Here is a 14,526-nt window from a genome sequence, read left to right on the forward strand (position 1 = left end):
CAAATCTGATGAAGCTTTATACATCTTTCACAGTACACAGAGCTTCTCATTCAAGAATGACAGAGACTTTCTCAGAATTTATTCAAATCTTCTTATCAGCTTCTATGATAAAACCTAGATATTTAATACTCTTGACTTTGAAGTCATACTTATTAATATCTATTGATAGTTCTGCTTCTTATAATTATTGTAATACTTTTCACACATGTTCTTAATATTCTTTTCTGAACTTATTAGTGAAGATGAGAATGTTATCAAGATATACAGATACAAATTTATCAAGGAAATTTCAGAGTACTTAGTTGATATACTTCTGAAATGTACTGAGAGCATTGACTAGTTCAAAGAGTGTAACTATTTATTCAAAGAGATTATAACATGTTTCAAATGCTGTAAGTCATTCATCTTCTTCAGTGATATAGATTTTATAAAACACAGTAATAATATTTAGTTTTATAAATCATTGAGCTTGTTCAATGCAAGCTAGAGTTTTATTGATAAGAGATAAAGAATAGCAGTTCTTTTTAATTAATCTGTTCAATTCTCAATAGTTTATACAGAATCAGAGTTTTTCATCTGATTTCTTTGTAAAGAGAATAGAAGCTGCAGTGAAAGAGTTACTAATATGTATAAATCTCTTATTTAACAGATTATTTAGTGTCTTCTGAAGAAGAAGAAGTTCATCTCAAGACATGTTATAAAAAGAGTCTTATAATAGCTCAGAGTTCTTATCATTCTTCTTCTCTAACTTGATACTGTGATTCACTTCAGAACCTTGTAAGAGAAGTATATTTATAATATTATCTTATTAAAAGATATCTAAATATTCATGATATTATTAAGAGAGTTTTATATGAGAATCTATTATTATAACACAGAATAACTTTTCTAGAGCCTTTTTAATATCAGTCAGACTGATAGAATAGATTATTACATAGTTCTGCTATTAACAACTTCTTTTTTAAAGTATTTCATACACATTAACAGAGATCTGTGTTAGATTCATGATCTTGTGAATATTATCTTTGTGAATTTTATTATTATTAGAGAATATCAAGCTTCTGTTTTAAGTGTTCAATAAGATGCCTTGTTCAGATAGTCAGACAAGTTCTAATATAAAATTATAATCAAGATTATTAACTTCATATGCATAGACATCTTTATATTGATGTTCTCTTACATCTATAATTAACTTCATTATATAATGAGTATAAATGTCTTTTAAGTCATCAAATTCTGTGAGAAGTTGAGGTTTTGATAAGAGAATATACTGAAGATTATAATATCTTATAACTGAAGATTTAATCATTGCATAATAACATAGATCTAGACTGGCCGCCGGGACCATGAATTTCACGTTTGATTTCATTTGGTCTGGTCCCATACATTTCTTGGCGTGAATCCTGCTGGGACTAATCATTAAATAAACATGCAAAGTGACTATATATCAGATCTCAAAATGAAACCATGACTTGAAAAAAATGAGAAAGTGGTCTCATTTGGTCCCATTTAGTCCCATTCTTGGCATAAAGTTACTATTTTTAGACATTTTAAGGTTTTTTTTAGACTATTTTTAATTTTTTAAAAAGTAATGCTTTTTGGTAACGCTCAAATGAGATTTAAAGCCATTTAAAGCAATAAAAATAATTTAAATTGAGAAGTGGAAATCATGGTCTCATTTGGAAAATGTGACAAGAGTAGACAGTAAGTTCCACTGGGACAGTATGGGACTACTATCTAATGTTAGAACTGTGTAATGGGATCTGTCGAATTGACAATGAGACTATCAAAAATTCTGGTCCTGGTCTCAGACATGGTCACACAGTCAGTCTACATAGATCACTGTCTATCATGACTTTCATATTATACATGTTATCAATTACAGTAGATACAAGAATTGCATTCATTGTTATTTTCTCTTTAAATTGTTATTATCTGATCTCTTCAAGCTTCTGTTTATAAATTTGAACAAAAGCTAATTATTTCTCTATTTTATTGAGATATTCTCATAGTTATCTTCTGAATCTTTCTTCACTGCAATGTGATTGATATGAACAGGCACTAATTTATTCTTTGAATGAGAAGATACTGATCTTTCTCTTGAGTGAGAAGATGCTGATCTTTCTCTTAAGTATGAAGATACATAGGTTGATCAGCAGTTGAAAGTGATATGTTCTAATCAGTTACAGTTAATGTATACTTTATATTAATATTGATCAGCAACTTTCTCAGAAGTAATCTCAGAGACTCAGAAGTCTGTTCAAATAGTGAAAACTCTTGCTTATATATAGATATTTAAGTCTATTCAGTTCATGACATCTGTATCATTACTGATATTTCTCAGTACAGATATATAAGTGTAACATCTTCTACTACTGTTCTGTATACTCTTAAGCTTGATAAGATGATCATTTAATATTCAGAGCTGTGTACAGAAACCTTTATAAGTCTGATCTTTATCTATACTTATAAGAGTCTATAAGAGTTTGAAAGTTAATATCTTCTTAAGTATACTAATCTTCATTCAATTCTTTCAAGATTGATTACCTGCTTCTAGAATCTTGATGTTAAAGTCAGAGATAAATGTTGTAAGAGAAGTGTTTCTCTGTTGAATACTCTGTAACTAATCTAACACTTTCTGTTATATAACAGTGTCTCAGAATAGAACATTAAAATATTTGATAATATTATCAGATGTTTGCAACACTGATTTACATGCTTCTATTCATGAATAAAACTTCTGTTTCACACAATTCTTCAATTATTTATTGAGATATCAATCTTGATTAATTAATAAACTGATGACATCTTCATCTACACTCAGTTTCGTGAGCATTTTCATTCTTCATGATGAGTAGAGAGTGAGATTGAAAGTATTGAAATATATGAAAGTATTTAAGCATTCTTTCAGTGCTTTTGTATTTGATTCTGTAGATGTTGAAATTGCATGAGTTTCTTATTATAATAATTGTTAAATCTCTTTATATTAGTATTATTAAGTTGCATGTATATTAGCTATTTATTATTATTATAATTTAAATGTTGCTTAGAGTCACTGTGATATTATATCTATACTTGCATTTGAGAGTTCTCTTATATTATTGTTAGACATGATTATATCAATTATCAGATATATAATTATATAAATATCTCATATATCTGAGATATCAGAACTCTTGAATCTTTTACTGATATTCTCTTGTAAGATCTTACTCTCTTTATAAGATCTTGTTACAGAGCTAGAATAACTGATGAGTAAGCTTCTATCTGAGAACTCAGTGTTCACTTAACTATTTAACTATTTCTCTATTTCTTACACATTGTTATATATTTGAATATCTCAGTGAAAAATCATTTCTAATGAGAAGATAATATATGAATAATCATTTCTAATAAGAAGATAATGAATATTTTTCTAGTATAAGAGACCTATGCTGAATAGATCAGTATGATATTAATAGATCTCATACAATAAAGAGAAAAATATTAGAGAAGAAAAAGAAAGAGAAAGTGTGAGAATCAGTAATTAAAGTGAATATTTATATATGTATATAATAATGTATGCAGTGAAGCTTCAGAGTGAAAGAATCTATATTCATTTATAACAGCTGAGAATCAGTGATTGAGAATAGCTGAGAATCAGAGCATATATATTCAAGAATGAAGCAGTTGAAATCTGTGAAGTGTAATGAAATAGTTTATATAATTGATTGAGCGCAGCCTGTCATAGTATAAGAAGAAAGTAGTAATTAACTATCTAATTATTGTGGTTCAGAAGAATGTACAACTGCCATATAATAACACAGCCGCTTCTGAACTTGCTTACAAATGTAAAGAGGCCATAGCGGCCATCAATTAATTTAGTGTACAGTATATAAGAAGCCAGCGTACGCCTGTAATCATACACTGGCTCAAGCAACCTTTGAATGATATTATCACAATTAAAGAGAGCTATTTTATAGAGTTATAAGAATAATAAGTATAGACAGTATTGAAGATCTTCTAAAGAAATATAAAAAATAAGAATCTTTATAATATTAAGAGTTTCAGTAATTTATAAAGTAATGATATTAAATTCAGCTTTTAAGTCTATTATAACTGAAAGAGTAAGTATATCAGTACACTGAAAAAGCTGAATAATATTATTAAGAGTGAGTGCTGTCTATAATATAAAGATATTATATTATATAATCTGAATAGATAGAGTATAACTGTTAATTAATTGAGAGAATAAATTAATTTAAGACTTTTATTTATATATTATCACTTCTAGTAATATACTGATTCATTTTTTAACTTTAAAAATATAGAGTAGATATGTGAAGAAGCAGTGTATAAAAGTATTTCATTATTAAAAATAGTAATAGAAAGCAGAGTACTTTAATAGATAGATATAAAAGTTATAAATACTAGATAAATATAATAGTTATTAACTTAGTATCTTATACAGCTGTATTAGATACAGAAGCTTTTATACTAATATTTTCAATATTCAGTATTAGTAATATTAAGATTCTTATTAATACTATAAGAGAATCTGTTAAAGAAGTAAAAGCATGCTTAACTAGATATAAGATTATTACACTTATATATATTATATATTAGATTGAATTTAATATACTTATTATTATAGTTATTAAGAATCAGTTATTTAAATATAATAATATAATTTTCTACAGTGATTACAGTCTTCTTTCAGTCAGTGAAAGTAATAGATCAGATATTAAAATATATTTAATTAATCTAGTATAGAATTAGTACAGTTAGTTTAATATAAAATATAAAGTAAATAATAGAATTATTTCAATATAAATTAGTTATTAATATTTCAAAGTCAGTAATAAAGTTAATTATATATTAATTATATTATATATATAGACTATTTATACACAGCTTTATAGTTAGAGCTGTATTAGTTTTATAATAGTTATTATAAAGTTATATCTTAAACACTTCTCAGATTACTATATATATATTATAATTAATTTACATGTATTAAATATATTAACAGATCTTAAGAGTTATATAACTAATAATAAAGACTGTTTTAAATATATCAGTATCTTTTGTGCTGATTAGCAGGGCGCTCAGCCTGTTAAACACTGTTATCATTGATCTGCTTACTGCACTAGACTTGTTACAGCAGTATCATTACTGCTTCAGAGATAACATACTCTCTTACTACTTTTATACTCTCTTACACTGCTTCAATGACTGACTACTCAATTTATAAAAATCTGTTCTATGCTTTTATAATAATTATATACTCTCTTCTTCTCTTTCTTTTCTCTCTCTCTTTCTCTTTCTCTCTGCTTACTCACTTATATCTGAATACACTGTCTTCTCTCTCTCTGCAGAGAATCAGTGCTGTTTTACTCAGCTCTTGTCTCTTTTTCTTTCTATATCTATGAAGTTATCAAATAGATATCTGATGATCTCACAGGCTGCTACTTCATTAATTTCTGAATTATTCACACTGCTTCTTACAGTGTTACTTTACTTAATTTAAAGTCTAGACTGCTGAGATATCTGCAGTTATATTATAATAATAATAATCTTTACTATATTATATAATTAATAACTGTGAATCATAGATTGTCAATAATTTATTTTTTTATTTTTATTTTAATTTTTTTTTATAATTAAGCTTTATTCAGTTAATCTATTCTTCTATACTTTATTATTTTAAGTATTTTTCATCTGTGAAGATCTGTGTGAAAAAGCAATAGATAATAATTAATTAAAATTATAAAGAAGATCAGTGAGTGAGTCTTCTGAAGTCAGAGTACTTATTAAGTTCTAAGTGATAAAGAGTTATATCACTCTTTAACTTATTAAGATAGACTGTCTCATTCTCTTTTCTTGATTAATAGTAAAATTGCTGTACTTCTTTTTTAATATCAGTGTATATCTGCAGATTAATCAAGTTAAGATTTTATTCAGATTGCATACTTAACATGTCAGAGTTAAAAGTAATAATAGCTATATGCAATTGATGCAGAGTATCAGTTATTAATCTTCAGATAACTTTCAGATGAGAATAAATGTATCAGTAGTCTTAAAGAAGATTCAGAGATTAGAGAAATTTATCTGTTACTTTCTTCTCTGATCTCTGTAATAAGAGTAACTATAAAGAGTGACTGAGTCTTCTATGAAATTGCTGGCACTTGATAATCTGTTTCTCTCGCTCTCACATGCTCTTCTCTCAGACTTAATTCTCACTCTTCTTCTCACTTTCTCAATTCATCTCTTACTCAGAATCTTCTCTCTCAGATTCTCAATCTTCTATCTAGATAACTCTTATATTTCATGTGAATAACTTCAAACTGTGAATACTATAATACTCTAAGTCATTCTCACTGTGTAAATGTCTCAATTCTTGTATCTCAGAAGTCAGAAAACTCTCTCTTTCAGTCTTATATTGTAATGTCTCTCTCAACACTCTACTGTCTCTTAAGCATGATCTTTCTTTGAAGCTATTAACTGAAGTTTGTATATCTATTAGTAATAATTAGACTGACTGTATGACTGTATCTGAGATCAGAACTAGATTTTTTAATAGTTTCATTATCAATTCAACTAATCTTATTACACAGTTTTAACAATTGATAGTAGTTTCATACTATCTCAGTGAGACTTACTGTCTACTCTTATCACATTTTTCAAATAAGATTATGATTTTCACTTCTTAATTTAAATTATTTTTATTACTTTAAATGACTTTAAATCTTATTTAAGCATTATCAAAAAGTGTTACTTTTTAAAAAATTAAAAATAGTCTAAAAAAAACCTTAAAATGTCTAAAAATAGTAACTTTATGTCAAGAATGAGACTAAATGAGATCAAATAAAATCACTTTCTCATTTTTTTCAAGTCATGGTTTCATTTTAAGATCTCATATATAATCACTTTGCATGTTTTTTTAATGACTAGTCTCAGTGAGATTCACATCAAGAAATGTATGAGATCAGATTAAATGAGGTCAAATATGAAATTTATAATTTCAGCGGTCAGTCTAGTAATAATACTCAGCTGTATACACTGTTGAACTCTCTCTCTTAATTAAGAGAGATATTTATATCATCACTCAGTTTAGAGAATTCTCAGTATAATATATCAGATCACAGATATACTCTGAATTTGTATCTTATCTCTATCTGTAATATCTAAGATAATATCTCTGATACACTGACTGAACTGTCTTCTCTTAAGAGAGATATCACAGAGACTGATTCATTATTACTGAGTATAATCAGCTTAGATAACAGCTTAAAAGTTTTCTTCAGACTTCTGAATCTTCAGAATAATATTCTCATTAACTCAGCAATTCTTGTCAATGATATACTCTGAAATATTAGTAATCTTCATCAGTCTGTTCAGTAAGATGATGATCTTGCAAGCTTAAAGACTACTTATTCATATTCTGAATCTCTTCTATCTATATTCTGTGACACTCTTAATTATTATTAAGAATTCAGAGAGAGACTTGACAGCTGAAATAGAAATTCTTAAATGAATAATAATACTTATGTTCTGAATTATTAGCAGATTCACTCTGTCTGTTACAGTATTAATATTAATATATCTTGCTTCTACAGTATGAGTGATAACTTTCTTAGCAATATACAGATCAGAAGATGTAAACAAGAGTTATAGTAATTAGAAGAACTGACTGTAAAGCAGCTTCATATTATCTCTATATTATTTATAAAAGATCTTTTTATAGTTCTTTACTTTCATTTTCTGTCACTGCAGCTCAATGAGTGTCTGCAGTTTCTTTCTTAATTATTTGAAGATACTTTGATAAGTTGTATATCTGACTCAGTATCAGCAATGTAAGAAGATAAGAGTATGCAGTCAGCTGATCACTCTGCTTCTTATAAGATCAGAGAAACTCAGTGTGAGTATAATAAAAAGAGAAAGAATCATAGAGATAAGCTGTGACAATGACTTTCTAAGAAGAACACACAGCTTCTGAGTATGATAAAGAAGCATCAACTCTGACTGAAGATAAAGAGATGTTTTTCAGTAAGAATGAAATTAATACTATATCAGTGAGTATCTATACTTTGAAAATAAGAGAGAGAAATGTATACAGCTGAACCTGCTGATGTCATAGTAGTATCTATAGCTCTGAAGAGTGAGACATAATGCTCATTTATGTATATGAAAGTAATATCATGATTGATTATAAAAGACAGTCTGTCTCTTCAAGCTGTTCATCAACAGTTCTTAATAGACAGATAAGAGTAACCTTATTTAATCACATTCTTATCTTTCTTCTCAGAGACTAACTGTACACAGTTACAGCTGAATAATACTTATTCTTTTATCTCTCTCTCTCTCTCACAGTGATTTGCATGTGACAGCTGTGAAATGAATACTGTTGCTGTATAAGTTCTATTTTCAGACTTTGTTCTCAGATATTATTAACTACTGTACTGTGCTTTAATATCTGAAAAGAGTAACCTGAGATGAGCACTCTGTGACAGTTTCTCATTTTCTAATATATATAGAGAATCTCTCTTCTCTCTTAAATTCATCTTTCTTTCAATTTCTTTCTCACTTCTCATTCTATATCACTGTGAGAGTGAAACCCACTCAGAGACTCTTATTAACTTAAAGATAACTGAGTGAAATCAAAGAATCTATTTCTCTCTCACTGAAGCTCTTCAGAGTTCTTTTTTTTTCTATTCACAGTCTTCTTACAGCATGAGCTGTTTCTAGTGAGTTATATTTTCAGAGCATAATTATTCTTCAATTATAACATCAGCTGATAGTCTCTGTGATGAGCTTTGTAGCATCATCATCATCAGTTCAGATATAGATATGAATAAATATCAGCTCTTAGTATAAAAGCTGTGAAGAAAGAGATCTTATACAGACTATAGCTATTCAGTGTATGAGACTCTATTTAATGACTCAGCACTCTCTGAAATGAGACAGTCACTGAAAAAATGTAAAATTCTTAACTTGAATATAATTTTGATAAGACTCTTTCTCATATGACTCATGATGAGATTTATTTCTTTACTGATATTGAGATAGAAAACTGCAAATCAGGGAATTCATAACATTTTTAAGATAGAGTATATAAAGAGAGAAGTACTGAAAGAAGAAGTACAGCATCTGTATACAGAAATCACTAGAAGAAATAAGCTGATTAACAGACTTGAAACTGAAGTCTGTGAGCTAAAGTATTAATGTCAATATCAGATCTGTTATATTATTTCATCAGAGTGAAGAACTCTTCTATATAAATATCAGTATTGCTCAGAATATCTTTCTCTCATTGATATAATCTGTGAAATGTGTTATCAGATTATCACTGATGTTATCAAGAGCTACTAGATAGAGATTTTTATGATCAACTTTTTGTCTAATATCAAAATCATGAGTGATGAAAAGAGATGAGAGAGTTGAAGATCTACATGTTAATTACTGAGTCAAAGCTAAGCCAAGTCTCACTGAGTTCTTTGACACTCTGTCTGATATTCTCTTTTTTCAGCTTGATCTTCTCTTCAGCTGATTCCCTTTCAGCTCATACTTTTTGAGTCACACTTCTTCAACATGTACATTTATAGATGTATTTAGAAACTCTGCCAGACTGGGGCATCAATGTCTCCTTGAAATCACATACTCAAAGCTGTAAGTGGGACACGCCTAAGTCTTCTCTAGAACAAGTGATTATATACTATTTCTCTGCTTCATTCTCACAGTAATGCTCACTGATCAGTATTTACTCTATTTATATATAATTGTTTTTCATTACTAGATATGTTTTACAGTTCAGCTAATTCAAAGATGTATTAAAAATTTCTATCTGCTAATACTGTTGCAATTGCAATAACATAAAAATTACCTGCACTAGAAGGTCTCATTCAGAGGCATCACATAAGTCATTGACACAGCCTCAGTACCCTTTCTGAGAGGTTATTGTAATTAATCATCTCCTCATCAGTGACAGCTGATGACAATGAATTATGCATTTCTCCCCGCGATTCATTTCACTTCTCCATTCTCATATTGCTACAGTACTACAAGGCATTTACTGTCACTTAATGTTTATTTGTTAGATCCCTTCTCTCTACATTATGTAAGTGCTCATTCAGATAATTTAGATAAGTTCATTGTTTATTTAGAAGTTCTCATGCAATCTTTGTTTGAGAAGATTTGAATGTGTAGAGAAGATCTAACTCTATCAACTATGTAATATCATTGAAAACCCAACATCATCTATGAGGTATGCTGTTTTATAGTGAAGTCATCATCTGTCATAGAAGTGCTTTATGCAGTAACTAATAGATCATGAATATTGTCTGAATACTGTGACTTCTTTCATTCAAAAGTGTATGTCTTCTGCTCATCCGCAGTCAGGGTTGAATTGAGAATAACAGAATATGAATAGGTCAAATCATTTTATGATGAAGCCCTGACCTGTTTTTATGAATAGGTCATGAATCTTGTTTAAATACTGTTGCCTCTTTCTGTTCAAAAGTGTACTCATGCACTTGTGCTTCTGTGTCTCATTAATTTAGTTTCATGTGATGTAGCTCTATAGATCTTTCTACATTTATCTCAGCAGGCTCAGACCTCTGACTCAGTTTGAACAGATTGCAGCATTATTATTAACTAGTTAATCTAGCATGACACTAACCTACTTTTGATACAAGTCATGTGCTCAGAGCAATTCTCACCAGAGAGTCTGAGAAGAAATGATTCCATCTTCAATGAAGATTTCTGAGATTTATAAGGATTTTTCAGATTCTTTAATTTTGACTTTCTATTACTATATATTCACATATCTTTGAGATTTGAAAATCACCTTAGCTTATAGCTAAAGAGAAGAAGAATAGAAATATTTCTTTAATATTTCAAAAAAATCTATATTTAAGATAGATATATACTCTTGAAAATGATCATATTTTTTAATCTCAGAATTTCTAAGAGCTTTTTTTTATATGAGGAATTGAATCAAAATTTCTGTGTTTAAAAACACACTGATCAACTTTGAGATAATACTTCTATTTTAAGAACTTGAGATATGAATATAAAAATCAGATACATTGTGAGTAGACTGACTGTGTGACTGTGTCTGAGATTAGAACTAGATTTTTTAATAGTCTCATTATCAATTTGACTGATCTTATTACACAGTTTTAACATTAGATAGTAGTCTCATACTGTCTCAGTAGAACTTACTGTTTACTCTTATCACATTTTTTAAATAGAATCATGATTTTCACTTCTCAATTTAAATTATTTTCATTACTTTAAATGACTTTAAATCTTATTTGAGTATTATCAAAAAGCATTACTTTTTAAAAAATTAAAAATAGTCTAAAAAAAACCTTAAAATGTCTAAAAATAGTAACTTTATATCAAGAATGAGACTAAATGAGATCAAATGAAATCACTTTCTCATTTTTTTCAAGTCATGATTTCATTTTAAGATCTGATATATAGTCACTTTATCTGTTTTTTTAATAGCCAGTCTCAGCAGAATTCACACCAAGAAATGTATGAGATCAGATCAAATGAAATTAAATGTGAAATTCATGATCTCAGTGATCAGTCTAATTATGAGAACATTATTCTTCTAAGATTTTAAAATAATATAGAAATGATGAATCTATGAAGTTGAATTAAAATTCTCTTTTATACTCAGAATACTGAGTAAATTCTTTCTGTATTACTAATAATCAGAGACTGTTTCTTCTCAGATACTTTGTAAGATATTATCACTTATATAATCTAATTTTACTATTTGAGTTAGCTTATTACTTATTTGAGATTAGCTTATAATATAATTATTAATTCAGTATTAAAACTGTTAAGAGTTCTGTAATTAATTAACTCTTCTATCAGCAGACACTAGTGATGATTGAGCTCTTTTATCTCAGTAGTCTACAGATTATGAGACTGTTAATTGAGTATTATCAAAAAAGCATTACTTTGTTTAATTTCAGAATGAACTTAAAAATTTCTAATAAATATTCTAAACATTTTAACAGTATTAAGAGATATTTTAGAAGTATGCTTTAGAAGTTCTATAAGTTCTAGAACTGAGTGATTCAGTTCATTATTAAAAAGAAGTTATTATAAAGAGATCACTGAAGAGAGTCACTGAGAGAAAGTACTGTACTCTGTGATAGCTGATCTGAGAGAGAGTATTAAGAGTTCTGTGATTGATCAGCTCTTCTACTAGCAGGCACTGATAATGATTGAGCTTTTTTATCTCAGTAGCTTACATTAGAAGAGCTGATCAATCACAGAACCTTTAATATCTCTTCTCAGATCAGCTATCACAGAGTACAGTACTTCTTCTCAGTGACTCTCTTCAGTGATCTTCTCACAATGATTTCTTTTTAATAATGAACTGAATCACTCAGTTCTAGAGCTTATAGAACTTTTAGAGTATACTTCTGAGATATCTCTTAACACTGTTAAAATATTCAAGAATATTTATTAGGAATTTTTAAGTTCATTCTGAGATTAAACTCATGTATGTTGATTACAGCAGAGCTCATACTTAACAGTCTTATAATCTGTAGGCTACTGAGACAAAAGAGCTCAATCATCATCAGTGCACTGCTGATAGAAGAGCCAATCAACCGCGGAACTCTCAACAGAAACAGCAATGAATATCTGAAGAAGTGTCTGAGCTTGCTGAGATAACTCTATATCTTGTTACTGAAATCAACTCAGAAAATTTCATAATCTAGCAATTTCACCTGCAATTCACTTCACTTGCAATTCATTGTCATTTCACTCACTTACTTGTGATTCATTTTGCCTGCAATTCTTTTGACTCTTCTACACAGCTCTCTGATTTCAAAGAAGCTGTGAATGTTGCCACGTGTGATTTCTTTCAATAAAATTTCAAATGACTGAGCTTTCTTGAACTGATGATGAGATATCAGCTAGTAGTGCACTGCAGTGCTTTCTGTTATTGTTTCTCACTCAATATTACTGTGTTTTTTATACTGAGAAGTAAAAGTACAGAAGTATTCTGAGTACAGCATTGAAATGAGATGATTACTCTGTCAGTAAGAATAGAGAGTGATGAAAGTTAGAACTGAAGAGTAGAATCATTATTCAAAATTTTATAGAATTGTTAAGAGAAAAACATATTCATTTGAACTGTGAGTTCTTAATTGTCACAGAGTCACAGAAATCAGTTCAATAGCCTCTGTCATTCACAGATCAGTATGATCACAAGTTGACTGTCTCTGAGTCTATCAGGTTCATGAACTGTAATTCATGAATCTGTCAGATCTATTAAACTCTGTCTTCAGTATAATGATCTAGGTCACTGACTCTACTGCACATGTTCTTAAGTACTGATTATAGTACTTCTTCTCTTAGTTATTATGCTACTGACTGTATAATGTAGTCTCTGATCTTTTATCAATCTTCTTCTATCACTGTGTCTCTGACCTGATTGAACTTCAGTTCTTGAGTGCAGATACAGTTTTAAGAGAGTATTAATATCAATGAAAACTCTCAGTAGAAGACTGCACTGTTCAAACTCTTATTATCACTTTTCTCACTCTGAGTATATATATATGAACTTCTTCTCATCTCAGATTCATCTCTCTTTCAATTTCTTTTTCATCTCTTATTCTACACTGTTAACTGAAATCTGCTGTGAAGTTCTTGCATATTTAAAGATGACTGAGTGAATATAATAGAATCTGTTTTCTCTCTCTAAAGCTCTTTATCATTTCACTTTACTGATCTGTGACACAGTTATCTTTTCATCTCTTAGCTATGATATCAGCTGATAATCTTCACACTGTAATCATCATTTCAGATAAAAAAATAGATAAACAGCTTCTGATATAAAGAATGTAAAGATTACAAAGAAACAGATTATATATAAACTACAGCTATTCAGTCTATGATGAATCTGATAATTTAATAATCTCTGATTCTCTGAAGTCTGAAATGAAGCAGTCACTGAAAAAACAAAAAATATTCAATCTTGATATGATTTTAATAAGACTCTTCTTTATAAGACTTGATAAGACTTCTTTCTTACTAATATCAAGATAGAAAAGAGTGAATCAGAAAATTCATACTATTTTCAAGACTGAGTGTATAAAGAGAAGAAAGCTAGAAGAAGAAGTGCAGTATCTGCATGCAGAGATAATCAAGCTTGAGACTAAACTTCAGAAGTTGAAGTATTGATTTAAATATAAGATCTGCTATAATATCTTATCAGAGTAAAGAACTCTTCTGCTGTATAAATATTGATTTTATATAAGATATCTTTATACTGTCATTGATAATAACTATTCAAAGTATTGTAGTTCTATCACTGATATTCTCAAGAGCTATTAGAATTAAATAGAGTTATTTTCTCTCATTTTTTTTAGTCAGTGTTAGAAACATTATCTTGATTGTAGTTTTATTCTAGTTTTGAGATATTGCTTGTTTCTTTCAAATACTACTTGTATAAGCTTTTTAAGAAGAGTTAGTACCTTCTTTTCTCTCTAAGAAGAAAATATATTTTTAAAGAGA

The sequence above is a fragment of the Blastomyces dermatitidis genome (genome assembly GCF_000003525.1).
Source record: "Blastomyces dermatitidis ER-3 genomic scaffold supercont1.6, whole genome shotgun sequence".
Lineage (NCBI taxonomy): Eukaryota > Fungi > Ascomycota > Eurotiomycetes > Onygenales > Ajellomycetaceae > Blastomyces > Blastomyces dermatitidis.